Source organism: Cyanistes caeruleus, chromosome 1 (genome assembly GCF_971803275.1).
Source record: "Cyanistes caeruleus chromosome 1, bCyaCae1.hap1.1, whole genome shotgun sequence".
Lineage (NCBI taxonomy): Eukaryota > Metazoa > Chordata > Aves > Passeriformes > Paridae > Cyanistes > Cyanistes caeruleus.
In genome coordinates, this window is record NC_141701.1 from 53,316,579 (window position 1) to 53,334,665 (window position 18,087).

Sequence of the window (18,087 nt, forward strand, 5' to 3'; positions counted from 1 at the left end):
CCTTTCTGGCTCAATTTCCTTCTTCCCAAAGTCTCTCACCTCAGTAGCTCCAAACATTATATTCATGTTCTAAGCGCATGCACTCGCACATCTTCTGTGCAAGTTCCATGGGCTTTATGCTGTCACCCCCCTCCATGCCCAGTGCCTGCACTGTATCCTGAACCTTCACTTGAGATGCTCACAGACTCCCTTGGCAGAGAACCATGGGCTGGCCTCTGCTGCTTGGGCTGTCACATCCTTGCTCCTTGTCCTGTATCTGCTCTGGGGATTTCTGTTTCCAGGACCAGCTGGAGAGCTTGGGTGTGCATGCATGAGCCTCCACTGCTCACTGAACCTTGACAAGGGATGTGTGGTTTTACCCATCCATTCTCCTCACAGCACTAGGAGACCTTAATTTGTTTCTACTGTGATAGATGCCTTCTCTTTTAGGAAAACTATGTGTTATTAGTCTGTGAAAAGGGCCAGTACCCCTTTTGGTTATGCAGTGGCTGGTGTGGTACTTGTGTGTGATGGACTGGTGTATAACATTTTGCTTCTGAAATGAGAGACAAATCTGAGGATGGTCTTGAACACAGTTGCAGAGAAATCACAAATATCAAAGTTTAATGGGAACCCAGGTTTCCTGATGGTAACTTGTTGTGCTAACAGCAGATTCATTTGTTTCCTAATTAATCAGAAGGAGTGTTCTTTTTATTTCAGCCATCTGGTGGAGAGCATGTTGTTTAGCTTCTTGCTACTGCAAATTGGAGCTACACAGGAAAAAGGATGTTTCAACTTCTGTTTTTGGTTTGTTTTTCAAGGTTGAGTCAGTATAGAGCACGTTAAAACATACTGTAATCAGTTACAAAGTTCATCTCTCAAGGACTGCAAAAATTTAACTTAAATTGTTCTTCCTGAAAAAGACAGGGTGATGATATTGATAATTAATTGCTTGTTACTACTTGTTTTATTCCATGTAATCAATTGTTAAGACAAAAGCAAAATTTCCTTAGTGAACTGCAGAACTATTCTAGGATCCCGAATTTGTTACCACTTTGTAGAGAACATTCAATGTCGCTTTTACATTTCTTCTTTGGATTAATGTCAAAAGCATATTGCCTGTCAAACAATTTGTCGTTGAGTGTGCCATTAGCTTGCTAACTCCTCACAAGGATTTTAAAACATTGCATTTTTTTCCCCTCCAGAAGTCCCCTTAGCGCAGCCTTTCTTTGGAAGCTATATTGTTCTTGTGGAATATTTTCTGAGGAGCAGTCTGTCCCTATGCGATGTTTACTGTATTTTTGCCTTGCAGCCAGCAGATTTTAGTACAAACTTGCCTGGGGGTGGCCTTGTCCTATTTTCCTCTTAGATGGTTCTGGCATTTATAGAGCTTGGGAGATCGTGCTTGTGAATTTTCCAGTCTGAAGAGCTCGAGCCAAAACAGCAGGGGAGATAGCAAACCTGTACGTTGTTTGGCTTATGGCAGCTGGGCCTGTTTTTCCTTTGACCTAAAGCAATGGCAGCTTTTCTTGGGTTTTGTGTGGAGGAGGGGGGAAGTGAGGAAGGAGGAGAGCTACGTGAGGAAAACTGCTTTATCTCTGTGATTGGAAAAAGCAAGACTTCTCCCTGCATCAACAATCCCTCCTTTTGCACTCCTAGCAAAGGTAACTCCAAGCTACTTTCACATGGCATGTAGAGATTGTCTTTGTTCGAGTTACTTCATGAGTACTGATTATTCATAAGAAAAGAGACTGTGTATTGTTTTAATATTGCATTAACATTTTTGAAAAATAAGATTTTTTATATTTATATTTTATATTAAGGGACTGGTTGCTTGGCAGTTTTTAGTGACATCTCATAGCTTCCCATCAACCTGTATTTTCTCCCTTACATCATGGTCACTGAAATAAAATAGTCTTGCCAAGCAGGGCCCAGAGTCTCCACTGGGGAATGAATTATGATGAATGATTGTGGGAATTTATGAAATATCCTGCAGATGGGTGGCTCAGAGGACATAGCTCTTTAGGTTTGGCTTTATGCTTGAAGAGCCCTTCTTGATTTTTAAACACCATCTCTGTAGTTATACCCTCTTAATGAGGTTTCCTGTGGAAATAAATTTCACTGTTTCTGCCTTTGAGGTGTCGCAGTCTTGTATTTATCAGCAGATGTTTCAGTTAAGTTTTGCATTTATGGAACAGAAACATTTAGTTGTGCCACAGATTGAATTTATTCCTAGAGGAATGGGTTTGCATGTGATTATTGGAATCCTGAGCTTTTGAATTCCAAGAGACTTGGGAGTTCCCTAAAAAGTTTGTGAGAACAACAGAAAGTGTTGAGTCTTAGTTCATCCTTGAAGTGGAACACAAAAGAAAACAGCCTGTGTGTGCCAAGAATTTCCAAGGAACTCCTAGGATTAAACCAAATTAAAGAGCATCATGTTTCCAAATAGTGATAAGATTCCTGTTTGGATGTCTGCACTGGCGTGGAACAAATGGCTGACAGATCCTGAGCCTCCCTAGGCTGAAAATAAAGGGAAAGAAAAAATTTAATCTTTGTCCGTGTTTCAATGTTTTCTCCCTTCATGTTGCTCCGTAGTTTTTCCTTACTGACAATATGTGTCGGTCTCCACAATGCTTGTTGTAAGAGAAACTCTTGTTTCTGCTGGAGTTCTGGCAAGAGATGACAGTGCACAAGCTGCATGGCTGCTCCTTCTGTGTAGAAGCTGTTGATCAGCTTCATAGTGCAAATTCTTACCCAGAATAAGAATTTTCTTAATTGGCATCTTTGAAGAATTTCCCTCCTTCCCTCTTGTCCCCATTTGCAACCTCCTGAGTTGGTCAGTCTTATGGGCAAATCATATTTCATCCTGAAGGGAAGGTTATTTGGGCCTGTAGGTGGATGCAAGAAGCAAGGAGGACATTAGAGCAGGTGCACGTTTACCCTAAAGGTTTCTTGTTGGAATAAGAAGTTAGCAGAAAGTTGGTGCTGTAGAACCAGCCTCTCCAGTCTCTCTTGGCTCAACAGTGTGAATGCCTCAGGCTGTTGGAGTGGGCCAGGAAGGAGCTGAGCCTTTCAAAAAATATGCTGGCTTCAATATCATTAGGTGTGTTATGTAGGCAAGTAGTCCAGATTTGCCTAGCTGATCTATATTTATTTTCCTCTCTTCTTTCCATTCAGCAAGTCCATGTTGCAGTAGGAGGTTTTCTTTCCTTGTTAGTCTAATTTGTTACCAACATCCTCACCTTTGCAAGTTGCACTCTTTGTGCCTGAGGAGACAGTTTAAATTAGATACATTAAAAAAAAAGGACTCATAATCCATTCTGAGGTGATAATTTCCCTCATTTTCCTTTAATAATAACCCTTTTTCAGTAGTGGTTTTCTTTGTCTAACATGAGCTTTTTCTGCTTTTTGTTGCATTTTGTTCTACAGATCTCAGTGGGCTGTAGTGAATCCTTGTTTCATGTCTTCCCTCTTTTTCAATAATTGTCCAAATTCTGAAGGCCAGACACAAAGGTCGATGTTCTCTCTTGGACTTTAGTACTGCTCCTCATCTCACTTTTGTCACTAAATGTAATAATTCCTATAATTTGTCTTCTCATATTTAATATTTCTCCTGTTGCCCTTAGGAGTATATTTTCTTTCAATGTTAATCTTACTCAGGGAGGCTGTAATCACGATTTACTAATTTCTCTCCTCTTTTAATGTTCTCAAGAATGTCTTCCTTACCATTAGGTAGCAGATCTGGTAGATTTTTTGCTGATATTAATTGCTGTGTAATGAAGTGCCCTTGAAAGTCAGTTATGTAAATGAGCAGCCTTGAGCTGGCCATAAGAATGATGCTAGCTTGAGTTTTAATTCAATAATTGAGGAATTGGAACATAAAATGGTTCTTTAAATCTAAAATAGGATAGAATATTACTCTATCCTATTTTAGATTTAAAGAACCACTTTATTAGACAAATTCTAATTGCATGAACTGTATCAGCAGTTTAACAGCTTAGGTGAACACTTTGCATGCAGGTGAGCACTTTAGATGGTCATTGTTAGATGGTTACTATTAGGAAAAAGCCTTGCATTCAGTTGCCTTAGGTATTTTCAGTTGAGTATTCTGAAAGAAATTACTGGTTTGTTGTGGCTTTAAAATAACAAGCCGAGTCTTTCTGGAAATATATTCTTATCATCTGGGTTTGTTTTTTTTTTTTTTTCCTTTATTTTAGCAATCGTAAAAGTCGCTGTAAAAGTTTTGTGTATTTTTCCTGGAGATGCGTCATACTTGAATCCCTTGGCTTATTAAAAAGTCTCTGAGTTGTGGACAGTGGAGGGCAGGCACCTCATGTCTGTTTGGGTAAAAGTTATTATTTATTGTTACACACAATATATGCAAAAACCAGTGGATGCAAAGTTATTTGCAAATACAGGCTTGGCACACCTCCTCTGGAATTCGGAAAGGGTTTTCCAGCTCGACTTAGTCATTTTTTCCCAAATGTCTTGGCATAACTGATCACTCAGGAGTGACATATGGTAGAAACATGCTCTAAGGGACAAGTCTCCCGGATGGCGCACAGCACCACACAAGATAGACAGATGGTGGCTTATTCAACCTTGGAAAAAGTTTAATCCTACATATTGGCACGTCGGCCTGGGTACTGAGAGAGAGGCACACACATGCCTGTGAAATCTGAGGCAAAGCTTTTGTGAGTTTGCTTCCTGTTACTGAAAGAACTAGAAGGACTGAGCTGATACTATACCAAAGAGTATCTGCAAAATTATGGGCTCCACATGCTGTCCAGAAAAAGTGATGTTCCCTAGAAAACTGGAAACTCCAGACATAGCAGGACAGTGCAAAGAATAAAATTTTGTGAACTTTTCACAGCTGTTTCCAGAATAAACCATGCTTATTCAACAAAGCTGCTGAGTTTAACTTATTCACTAGTTGAATTAATAGCTGTTGATTAATTGAAATGTCTAGTAGGAGAAAAGGGTATTTTATGTTTTTCATGGTTTCAGTTCTGTTTCAGGAGTTGCTTCTGGCTTTGTGAAGTGTATTAGCACTTCACATCAGAGAAACTGTAGCCTTTCTCTTCTGTAGGTTCTAACATAAAGTTATAAATTCCCTGACATTAAATTTAAGTTTATCGCAGAAAATGCAAACTGTACATTGCAATTTTTTTTTTTTTTTTAGTTTTTTTCTTTCTTTTTTAATAAGGAGTGGAAATCACATCTTCCACTCTAGTATCTTCTTTTAAGACAGTGTAGAGGGAGAGAGATAGAATATTTGAATGGAAAAATAAATCTTTGAATTCTTTCTGGAAACCAAGTAGCAATTGTTTGACTGATTGATTGGCTGACTGAACATCTGGAGTCAGGGCCATTTTCTGTAAGGATTTTGAAAATACTGACCCATTGAAAAGGTAAAGGATTGCTTGCCAAACATTTTTACCCCCACTTTCTTTTTCTTGTAGATCACACTCGATATTCACAACTAGAAGGAAAAGCAAGACTCTCCTGACTCTCTGAACTTCAAGGATATCCTTATGTTGTATTGGATGAGTTTGAACTAAACAAGACTTCTTTCTAGAACACTTCAAGAAAGGTAAATGTAATTCAAACAAACTAATCTTTTTCCAGTAGAATAATACTTTGGTCAAATGAATCCCATTCTAGTAACATTTCAATTACATTTCCCACAGGATCATTGTCTTTGGATACTTTGTATAGATACATATCCATGTATATATTTCTATAACTAAACCTTCCTAGTAATTTTTAGATGTCAAAAGATTTTGATTTGTCAGCCCTTGTATATTTCGTGGAAATGTACTGGTTTCAAGTAATTCTCTTATATGAAAGAGATGGGGAAGGAAGAAGAAAGAGAAGAGAGATGCCCACAGTAGCCAGCATTATGAATGACCCAGTTAATGTTTCTGTTCTGCCTAATGAGTAAACTTACTTGAAAATGAGATCCTACCTAGTGAACTACAAAGTCAAATGACTCAAGCAGTACTGCCTGGTGCATGCATTTAAAATATGATGTGGTTTGGGAGACCCACAGGGAGCTGCAAAGAGAGAGACTAATTCAATAACCTGTTGTTTGGGATATGCATTGAAGAAGTAAGAGATGTCAAATCCTTACATTCAGCTGAGGGTGCTCTTGTGTAATATAAATATCTGCTTACTTTTGGCCTAGTATAAACAAAGATTTGCTCTTCCTGTGGATAAGAGTACCCTTCAGGTATATTTTTTTGTCACCCTTTTCTTTCTTTTGCTGTGTGTCATTGTGAGAAATGCCGACCATAGGTAACCGAGCCTGAGGGCCCACAGAAATTGTTGCAGAACTACTGTGCCCTTTCCATTTTATCTTTTTCTATCTGCTACTAATTACTATAGGACTTAGTAAATAAAAATTTTAGTAAGTCTATTTTGTGACCAAGTGCAGTCAGAAAAATGTGACAGACATCAATTTACTCTCTGTCTAGACCCTACAAGAGTTTCTCACACGCTTCACAGAAGCAGTGAGTATTTTTGTGGCCCATCCAGCCCTCTGTGACCGTCCTGCCTCAGTGTTAGGAGGCATGCCCGTGGGCCTTGCAAACATCATGTGTTGTGGGAGGGAGAGCTACAGTCTGATGAGATGATTAAAATTCTGCAGATCCACAGCTGACACCTTTTTGACCCAGATCTGAAGTTCAGACTTGGAAATACTTCAGTCCCTTGAAATTTTAGGTCATGCTTCATAGAATTGCTGTTTTCATAATTTATAGGCTAAGCGTGATCATATCATTGTTGAGTCGCGGAGCGTCAGTGTGTGTGTGAATCAGCCATCTGCTGTCAGGGCTGAGTCTTGGATCTCCCTGGCCAGTGACAGGGGAGGTCATTAATACCGTGACAAGACTCTGTCAGAAGGGAATGGTTCAAGGTAGCAACATGGCTGTGTCCAAAAAAAGCCACTTCTGCTTACTGGTAGAAATGACATTTAGAGGACTGAGACAGAGGACGAGGGGTTTTAATAGAGGAATGGAGACTTTGTGAAGACAGACATGTGGAGTGTTTGCATGTTTGAGAGGAACAAAGGCTGGCTTTTGTTGCAGGGTTTTGAGTTTTATTTATGGAACCAGATGAGGAATTGAGAAACTATTTGTCTACACAGGAGAAAAGCAGACTTCAAGATCTGGAAGAGAAACTGCATCAAGTCCTTAGGTCACTGACCTAAGAGTGGTAAGGAAGCAGATACAAAATGCATGTGGTCTCATTTTATTTTGTCTAGACTTGCATACCTTGTACACTTCCCAAGTGGAGAGTGATTCTGTATTTTGGAACTCGTACAAAGCTTCTGCATATTTTGCTTCAACCAGCGAATGTCCTGGAAACCCAGCATACCCTCAAGGTTAGATCCTTGTGTTAAACTTGCTGTAAAATTTGGGCAGGATGTGGGATAGCACTAATGATGGGATCCCGTGCCATCTTGCTCTGCCAGGTCCTGTTTCTTTGGAGATGAAGTAATCAATACCAAAGAAAAGTAATGCAGAAACGAAGAAAATTATCTTACAGGAAATAACTGATTCAAACTCATCGGAGACCAAAGATGGTTGAGAAAAGCCAGACGCGGCTGTATGTGCAGCAGTGGGGATTTTACCATACTAGTTCCTGCAAATTGCTGCTGAGCTGTTGAGAGCTGAACTTAAGGTTGAGCTGAAATACTAAAAATTAGGACTACTACATCTTGCTGCACACCTCATGTAATACATTTAGGCTTTATTAGGTGCAGCTGATTCAAAAATGTACTCTCAACAGGTGTAGCCAAACAGGAGCAGAGATCAATTTAAAAAGCCTCATTTATGCATTAATCCAGTGGTAGGAAAATGTGAAGTTGTAATTGTCTTCTATACTTCCCTCCTCCTTGTTGGGAGATTTTTTTTTTAGATATTAACTTCTAATTTAGTACTTAGTCTCTTTTCTTTATCCTCCCCCCCAAAAAAAATCTCCTCAGGCCCTGATGGTTTGAAAATGTTACAATGCAGAATTAATGTAACCATGTGTAGGTTGTGATGTGCACTGGAGGTATGATGTACCTCTCTTAAAATCTTAAAAGCAGGTAAAGCTGAAAATGGCTGCGTTCACTTTTATGCTCTCTATCCCCCTTTGTTCTCTCTCCCTCCCCCTTCTGCTTGTGCTCACTTGCTCTCTCTTTAGTATAACACAGTTGAACAGCAGTGAAGTGTAAAATGTGCTTTTGCCAAGGTCAGTTTCTTGTGATTACTCGCCTGTGGCAACTTATGCCAGTTGCAACAGACTGAGTCTCAGCAGTCCACAAAGTCACACTGGTGCTTATGCAGAGGACACCCAGTGTAGGTTACAGTAACTGTAGTCTGGAATAGCTTGCGATGCTGCTGAATTTTAGCTGCTTTATTTAACTCTTCCGATCTAGCTTGTGCTTGCTTCAGTGGTTTGGAGTCTGTGCCATGAAATGCTGGGTTGTCCTGGTTCTCTGGAGACCCTTGAAGAGGATTTTGGGTAGGTTAAATTCTTGTTGTTAGAGGTTGCTTCTTTTCTTGTAGTGGATGGTTCAAATTTCCGAATTTCTCACACGTGAAGAGAAAATAAAACGTCATGAACACATGCATCTTCTAAATATGATATATTTTTTTGTGATTGGCTTGCTTTTGGGGGAAGACATATCAAATACTGCCTTATTGGCATTGACACAAGAGAAATTGTTAAACTACATGGCAAGAAGTATTATGGAAAAGTTCAAGAGGTAGTTTTTAATCAAGAATTTAAAAGATGAGGAGACACAGTCTTAAATGTTGTGCACACTCATAAGCATGGAATATTTTTTTGTTTAGAAGATAAAAATAATCTTGGCTCCTGAGGTATGAGAATCAATGTGAGGTTCCAGAACATTCACTTTAGTAGATAAGATTTGTTGGATCCCATTTTGTTGTGTACACTGGATTGGCTACCACCATGTGGTACCTAGTGGAAATAAAGGTAAGGGACCTCTACTTTAATTTTCCTTTCTCACATATGAGCAAACATGTCCCTTTACAGAAAAATGTTGTATTTAGTACAGAAAACCATGGACTTCCTGTATTTTTTGCTTATTTGTACTATCAGCAATATGCAGGATTTTGTTTTCATTCTGGAAATATTTACTTTTGGAAGAAGTATTTAGCTCTTGAGCTGTGTGATAGTGACTTTGAAGTTACTTGTCTGTCACTGCTGACTAGTAGCAAGACAGTAATTAATCTTGATGATTGACTGAAGGGCTTGAGCTGAACTTTTGAATTTTTGAAATTCAAAATTTCATGGCTTAAAATTTATTATGCATTTGATTAATTTTGAAAATATATGTTGCTGTATTCTCTCTTATGCTTGCTTTGGAATGATTCCTGAGCCACAAGTAAAATAATGGCTCAGCAATTCAGTCTTGTCCTGTAAACACCCTTGCAAAAAGCACACAGGAATATTCCTGTTGTGCTCAGTGAAACTCCCAACAAAACAAGGTGAAGTGCTTAATCCTGTATTTTCAGTTTAGGCTTGCTTTCAGGCTTGCAAGGAGTGTTTTTCATCAAGGAATATGTTAGTTGTTGCTTTTTTGCCTACACAGAGGACAGTTAGTATTTTTTTTCGAAACTGACATTTGTTTGTATGGTTTTCGTAACTTATATGATTCCATTGGTAATCCAACCCCTTCCCTTTGCTTTTAATAACATTTGTATTGGCCCAGCTCTTATGGAAGAACATGCTATGAGAGCTGTGTTCAAGACTTTGTGAAGATTGATCTGTCTGCTTCCCTTAAAACTGGAAATTCATGGTAGAAATGAGCAGTGTTTTGTGTGTGTGTGTGATGGGGTATATAGGCCTGTAGTACTTGCAGTGATTAGTGTTGTCTTCTAAGTGTTAGAGCAGCCGTGGAAATGAGTGTTCCTGTAGGAGGAAACAGCTGTACTAGAAAAAGCTGGTCTTCAGTCAGCTGAAAAATGGGAAAATGGGTGTTCTTGGGTGAGGTAATACAGAAGAATGACATTGTCTCTGCTTACCAGAACCTGTCACATTAATTTCCTTTTATGTTAAGGAACTTGTGGAAAGGTAAGAACTCTTCAGGCATCAAAGTTTTTTTTGGAACATTCCCAATGATGTTTGTCCCTGCAGTGGGCTGCTGCTGCATGCTCTGAGGATTTCCTCATCAGTACACTCAGCACGAGCAAGCAGTTGACAATTGAGATGGAAGAAATCTTCACAAACCTCTGAACCCATTCAAATCTCCATGCTCAGCTGCTAATGATTTTTAAAAATTCCTTAGAACTTGCCTATTTCTCACATTCTTGCCTCCTGGATTCTGGGTGATAACCAAAATGCATTGCTGCACACATTAAAGGTAGATGTAAAGTGACATTCCAGATTCCTTGAAATCTTGCAAGATTTGCAACCTAATTTTTCTTTTAACTCATGGGTAGAGGTCTGAAAGCTAAGTTAAGGGATTTGTTCATACAATTCCTACTAGTTTTAAAGGGAGTTCTCCAAGTCAGTGTCCTGGTAAGTTCAAAAACATTTACTGAGCTAAGACAGATGTGGCAGAAATAAACATTTAGCACATGGATAGAATCTTACTTTTATTTTTACATACATTATATACATACATACATTATACTTTTTACAAGTTGCTCTTGCAACTTGTGAGTACCACAAGAGTTTTCCTCCTTTCTGAAGGCAATTGCTACACTCTTGTAGAAGCAGAGGAGTGCCTACCTACACATTACTTTATTAATCTTATTAGAAACAAACTAGGGAAATGAGCAGTGAATTTGCACTGTGCAGTTAAACATTTCTCTTTTTTTTTTTTTTTAAACTCATTATTTCTCCTGCTTTTCTTGGCAACAGTAGCATTATCTCATAAGAGTTCTGTTCACATTCCAGGGAGTATTTGAGAACTAGGAGCCAGGTAAAGAGAAGTCAATAAATTTAGACAGAGAAAACATTCTCAAGTTCCTTATAAAAGATGTTTATTCCAAAAAAAGGTCTGTGTTAATCTGAGGGAGCAGTAACTCTGTAGCAGTTACCACACATATGTCCTTGGAAGATGAAGGAGAGACCAGTTGATAAATCATGGGATTTAATTGTTTCCCCTTTTAGTGGCAAGTTTATCTTTAAACTTCTAACAGCTTTTGATAAATGGCAATTTTACATTTCAGTTATAATAAGACAACGTGATTTTTTTAGTTTCCTTCATCAGATGGGTAAAATTCAGTGATTAGAATGTAGGATTGGGAGGCAGGGTCTCTGACAGTTTGTTACTTATGGCTTTGACACCTGCATCACTGCATGGACCAGGACAAGTCTATAACATGACTTTAGCGTCCCCAGTGGAAACAGTCACTATAATTTCCTGCCTCATGGGTGCATATGAAGATTAACCTCATGGAATGAATAAAGTATTTATTAATAGATGGTAGTTATTGATATGTCACCTACTTGTTCATAGCAGTGACATTGCTAATGTATTATTCCTGAGGGGAATGTAAATGAGCACATAAACCAAAAGACACTCATTCAAGTGATTTTCATCATCCTATTCAAAAGCATGTGTATTTAGTAGTGTCCATGTTAGTACTTACTGTTTGGATAATTTAAAAATACGTAAGAAAATATGCCATGAGATACGAAGGGAGAACTCAAGGTCGTGCTCACTTATTTTGTCTTCACATCGTGGTGACAGGAGTGCCTTTGATAATCTTCCTTTAAAGGCCTGCTAGCTGACAGTACAGGGAAAGCAGCATACATTTAAATCCAAATACATTTTAGAAGTTTAGTCTTGTTGCATGTTTTCTGCAGTACAGATACGATGTATGATTAAATTGTGAAACATCCAACAGCAGCCTGGCTTTTTAAATTTTTTTTTTTCCTCCCATTTTTCATAGCTGAGGTTAAAGATAAATAAAATATTTTGCCAGTCTGTTTCCAGTGTCAGAGCTGTCATTTGGACTGCCATGAACATGTGGAAAAATGTATATTACTTTATATTTCTTTCAGTGGTCAGCTTGAAGGATGTGAGTGAACAGCAAGGTCATTCAGGCTTTTGAAAGAGGGTTTTTATAGATCCTTTTACTATATTATTACCTCCTTAATGAAAAAGGCTCCCTGGTCTTTATTTTTTGTTTCTTTATTGATTTAGACTTCTGTATATGTTCTACTATGCTTTAAATATTAAAAATATTCTTGTCATAAATGTCCTTTGGGCCGAAAATAGAATTACTGCACAAAGCCTCTGTTTTTGGATGTGGGCTAAAAGAAAGGCATGTGATAAATATGCAGTGCAGAGGAGGGGGAATGCCCTTGAAAATCCAGTTTGCTACAAAAGCTGTGGCCCAGAGGTAATTTTGACATAGTGCTTAGTATCTGATCTGTTTTCTGAAAGTAGTGGTGGTGCTTCTTGTTCCTCTTGGCTCCTCTGCCATCATCAGATTGGACTCATCTTTTTTTAGTGTTGTAGTCCAGTTTACCTACATACTACATTTGGGAAAAAAAAAAAAAAAAGGGAAATTAAGCAGATTTAGTGAATCTCATCTGCTTGGATAAATTTGATGCTGGCAATGACCGAGTTGAGCCATAATTAGTCTTCTGTTGTGGTTTCAGTCAGAAAGGTCTCATTCCCTTTGTCCCAGTGGTGGACACAGAGCTTATGCCCTGCAGCTGTGTAGAATGCAGCCCAGGAATGTGGCCCAACACTCAGTGTCCTCTGTGCAAGATTTCACTGCTGCAGGAGCTGCTGAAGGTTATTGGTTATGGCTTCAAACCCTTGTGGTGAGCACACATAGCAGAAATATTCAGAATGAAAAGACACAGTGAGTTTAATGTTATGTTTCTGCAATGGGAGTTTGAGTATCTGTCTTATTTTATTGATGAATCTTTTTCTTTCTCAAGAATTAAACCCGAAGCAATGACTTATGAATCATACTTTGTGTCCCACTTACAGACTAGCTTGACTCATCAGTGATTTTTCTTCTGGTATGATTTGGGGGGAATGCCAGTTATTTTTTTTCTTATGTGGTTTTTAATTGTTACTGACTGTGGGATAATGATAGAGATGAAGGCAGTCCAGTTAAATACCTGATATTATTTAGGTCTGTGCTTCTAAAGAGTCATGTCACGCAATAAAGTATTGTACAATTGCTTAAGAGGGACAGGGATACATGGCTTTCTGATTCTTCATGGCTAATGTCAAACAAGGTCTGTAACAAGTGAGTACTAAGAGCTCATTATTATGTTCATAATTTCTTTGACCTAATATTTTCCAGATGTATAAGATATATTTAAAAACAAACAAAAAAATGTAATCTCATTTCTGGAAAGTATCTTGTGCAAATAAAGCCCAAAACACTGAGCTTTTGATTTCTAGATTTCTTTTAGCTACTGATGATCTCGTGATAATACGCATTTGTACACAAATTACACTTGTCACGTAACTTCTGCCATTCTTAATCCTTCTTTTATTGGGTAATGTTATTTTTAGTGTTACATTCATCTTGTAATATAACCTGATGCACAATACTTTTAGTGCTGATTTTGTGGGAACTTGAAAAGCAAAACTCGACTTCTGTAGTGCTTTATAACTTTACAAATTTATAATAATAAAGAATTAACACAAGAATATCCTCTCTTACTAAGAGCAACCATATAGTTTTTTCTATATTAAACTGTTTTGTAGTTACTTTTTTTCTATAACCAGTATCTAAATACTCTTAATGTCTTTTGTAGAAGCTATAAAAGCTTTTAGTTAGGATTCTTAAAGCCTTTTTGTTTTATTTGCATGCATTTGTAAGCCTGAGTGACTGAATTCTTACATACAAACAGTAAATTGCTTAATCTGTTTTATATTCTCTAATCTTTCCTCCTCACTCTTCATTGTCAGAACTTGACTCGGGGGATTTATTTCATGCAGTGTAGCACTTCTTCCCCAAATTATCTGTAAGATGAAGCTATACATGGCATTTCCTTAAGAAATTAATGTATGTATTTTTCTGTTGTTATATAAAGCCTCAAAATCCCTATCTTCACTCCACACCCAATCAGTAGGTACTTTATCCTTTAATTGAAGTGGAATTCAGAACAGCAATATCTTTAATTGACGATTTAAAATTTGTTGGAGCAACTAGAGAAGACAGTAGTGTGATGGATGTGTGGGATATCCACATGCACAGGCTGTGGGCAAATGAATATATTGTAGATAAGAAGCACAGATTCTCCCTGCAGGTAAGTGAGAATCCAGACTTTTCTCCTGCATCCTGTTGGCACACGGTCATCCATCTATGGGGAATGAAATCCATGTGGCTAAATCAGACTTCTTAAATTACTGGCATTAGTTTGAGCCAAATATTTCTTTTGCATTGCACAATGAATGGGAGAACTTTCGTGCCAAGGAAGGCACAGAACTGAGTAATAAATGTGACAGAAATATTTATTATGGAGCTTTTCACTGAGGTGTCATCTTCTCTGATATGACCAGCCCTTTATTGCAGGTAACCTTTTCCTCCTTTCAAACTGACCAAGCAGCCACCCTTAATACAAAAAGTAAAGAAAAACTCCCTCTCAAATTCCCCATTTCTGTTCTCTGCTGGAGGCATCCAGTTTTGTTGATAATGATCTAATCTGTTGCATAACCAGAGAATACTGAGCCTGCTGCCATAGCCTGCTTCTTTCTTGGCACTGTTGGAAGGCTTCAAAGAGAGACTGTGTGTGTGAGGCGACTGCTCTACCAGCAAGACCAAGGGGATCAAAGCCTACGTTTAGAAATGGAAAACAACAGAAAGAGAAGCGCTTACCACACAGTTGCAGTCCTGAAACTGAAACCAGCCTCACAGGAATGAACTGTTTTGAAGCTGGGGATAATTTATTACAAATTGTACAGAGCATGAAAAGATAATGGATTTTGAAAGAAAATTCATCAAGATTTTATTTTGTAGCCTCTTGATATGAGGGATATTATAGTTCAAAAAATGGATGTATTGACACTTATATCAATTTAATTGATTTTGCATGATTTTGTGGTGTATCACATTTTCTTCTTGGCTCTACTAATGTTTTCAATTAGGAAGTTTTCAAGTGAGATCAGTTGCAAAAATTACTTAAAAAAAAATAGGAAAGTTTCTATCCTGGTCTCAGCTAGGGTAGAGAAATCCTTTGAAGGTTGGATAGTTATTTCAAGATTGTACTTAATGATCTTGGGAAAAATACAGTGGGCTGTGGTGTGGAGGTTTATTTTTGGTTTGTTTTCAATTTCATAATAAATGGTGCGTTTCTTCAGGGGTTCTTCCTTGTGGGGTGGGAAAGAAGGAATGGTCAGTCAGATCAGACCCTTTTAGGACCTCAGCTGTATTTTAAAGAATATGAGCAATCTGGATCTTTTGAAAGATTTGGGAGATGTATTTAGAAATTACCCTGAGGGTCACAGAAGGGATTTTCTTTATCCAAAACTACACCAGATCCTTTCTTGGAAACACAAGTCTTTGAAACTTTTCTTATAAAGTCTGTCTTTTAAGCAAGGACTAAACAAGATATTTTTCTCTTCTTCCTTTGTGAAACAATGGTGTTGTTCTGACTGAAATGAAAATCCTTTTAAAATGAAGACGAGGCAGAGACTCAGCATGAAAAACTACTGACCAATTTTTAAAGGTTAGCAGTTTTAAGGGATGAACAGTTCTCTGATCCCTAATTGTAATGTTGAGAGTCAGCTGCATTGATCCTACCTCTTGCTGGAGAAGCACTACCACCAATTTATTAATTGCCATAATAATGTTACCTGGTACATGTTAAATAGCTGTCTAATCTTTCGTTATATTTTTTTCTGTCATTCCTTATTAGTAAAATAGATCAGCAGCAGAGAAGTTGTATATGCTTAGAGGATCCTCCTCTTGTCCTCTTTTTTGGGTCATTGAAATCTCTCGCTTTTGAGAGGCTTTTGTACTTTGTTTTTATGTTGAGGGTATTTTTGACAGGGAGTCAATGCTCAGATTGCAGTTTTAGTTACTATGGAGAAGCTTTCTCACAGAAAAGCTTATGCTCTATTTTCTGAACACTGAATTTGACCAACTTCCTCTTAACTTTCAGTTCTGAAGTTCATTTTGTACCAGTTTTCTTTAGACTGAAAATTCTTTTGGCTCAGGCGTGCTTCCTCTTAGCCTTTGCAATCTGTAGTGTCCTAATGGAAAAACGAAAAGATGAAGATCAGGACAAAAGAGGAATATATCCTGAAAGCCTGCATATGAGGAGGGAGATGAATGTAGCTTTAGTCTGATGGGTTTTGTTGAAAAATAGCTATGGCATGGCTGTCTTGGAAGTGAGTTTATTGGAGATTTCTAGTATATTCTGATATATTATGCATGTTAGTTCCTCCACTTGAGAATATGGTTTCCTTACACAAGGTGCTAGATTGTTGGGGTTTCCTTTTTATGTTGTACAGCAGGTAAGAGTTGTTTAAGTTAAAGTTTGTTTCCCTGGGAAAAAATTCCTGGGTCTGGGCTGAATGGCAACAACACATGTACTTGGGCTCATATGTAGTTGTGGGGGTTTTTTTTTGGTACTTTGTGCAGTTTTTCTTCGTGTCTGCTATATTGAATACTGTTTGAAGAGGTAGTTACATTAAGGTGTAGCTCAAAATGGCAGAAAACCATATGAAGCTGAGAACTTGATCCAGAAATAGATTGTGAAAGGTTCTGAAAGCATTTTATTTTCACCTGCTCTGTCAGCGTCTTTGCTGAATGAACACTTACTCTTAAGCCCACTGTTCTCAGGCTGGTTAGATTGTCTGATTCTTATTTTTTTTTTTTTTTTTTCACCTCCTCCAGCAATAGGAAGGCATTAATGCAGCCTTTGAAAGGCCAAAAGGTTTGATAGAATTGTGCTGCAATGCAGGCTTTCCTCCTGATCCTGTGCAGTCTCTGTGATGTGAAGGGTAGGAACCTTTTTCTCCTCATCCTTTTATTTCTTTCAAATCACCCATTAAATACCTGAAAGAAAGCAGGCTGTTGGGGAAAAAAGTTTTCTACATAATAAGAAAAGTTGGAGAAGAAGAGATTCAGAGAGGGAACAGTTTTCCAGGTTATGTCTGGAGGCTTATTCAGATTCAGGAAGGACTTCAGAACATAGGGCTCAACCTCAACATCTTTTCAAAGTCCTAATTAAACTAAAGACAGATCAATTTCTCACCAATCTCATTCAGTTATCTATAAATGCAGAAGTATTTTAAGGAAATTTTCTCTGGCTGTTGTCAGAATTTGAAGATATAATTAATGCTTTCTGATCCTGTTTTTTTTCAAGGTGCTATATGTGAGGAAGGAGTGGACCCTCTATAGAGGGTCTTAAGGTTTCAAGAACTGGAAGGATAACAATGTTATCAGATAACCCATGAGAAAAGAGAGCTATAAGAACTGCGGATCATGCTGAAGCTGGTTTTCAAAGACTTGGATTAGAACCAAGGTGTTTTTTTCTGCCTCCTCTTTTCCCTATCTGTGTAGATATAGACATATTTTTATTCTGGAATTTCAATACTGAAATCCTTAAGTTAAATCTGAAGTTCTTAAACTACAAAGAAATTGTTTCCTGAACAGATGACAGAGTAATCATGAGGAGTGCTGGGTTTTGCTTCCTCTTCCTCTCTCTCATGGCTCTGTCTCACTGAAATTTGCAAGAGGAAGCTCACGAACTCTTCCAGTGGATAGAGGCTGAAGCTTCTTGTGTGTAATCACAAGCAGGCTGACAGAGACACTTTGTCAAAGTGACAGTTATTGTGTGTACAAGATTAATGATAGACAGGAAAGATTTTGTTACGAAGTCTTTCCCAAATCATGAACATTTTCACTTGTGTGACCTTTTCTGGTTTAATTAGTGTAAATCTTAAAAGTGCTGGGCATCATGATTACTGAAGACAAATGTTGTTCAGCTGTATTGCAGAGCTTATACTCTGAATTTGGTATGTGATATGATGTTCCTTGCTGGATTGCACAACTGAAATTGGCTCTTAACAAAGGATCATCCTGAAAAATCAAATTCACATCCGTGTTTCTAATACCAGCCAAACCTCTTGTGTTTTTGCCACTGCTGTCAGCTTGTATC

General features: G+C 38.0%; 1 protein-coding gene across 10 annotated transcripts in view; it reads left to right on the forward strand.

Annotated features, from left to right (window-relative positions):
• The window catches only part of LDLRAD4 (low density lipoprotein receptor class A domain containing 4), a 285,264-nt gene that overhangs the window by 49,013 nt on the left and 218,164 nt on the right, over nt 1-18,087 (forward strand). For 6 of the 10 annotated variants that reach the window (XM_023921365.2, XM_086893303.1, XM_086893267.1 and 3 more), the window contains one exon: nt 5,442-5,572. The gene's annotated coding sequence lies outside the window, so the exon portion shown is untranslated. Of the gene's footprint in view, nt 1-173; nt 1,644-5,441; nt 5,573-7,126; nt 7,195-7,243; nt 7,364-8,404; nt 8,491-18,087 lie in introns of those variants that run through there. The other 4 variants (XM_086893270.1, XM_086893314.1, XM_086893290.1 and 1 more) reach the window with 3 other exon arrangements.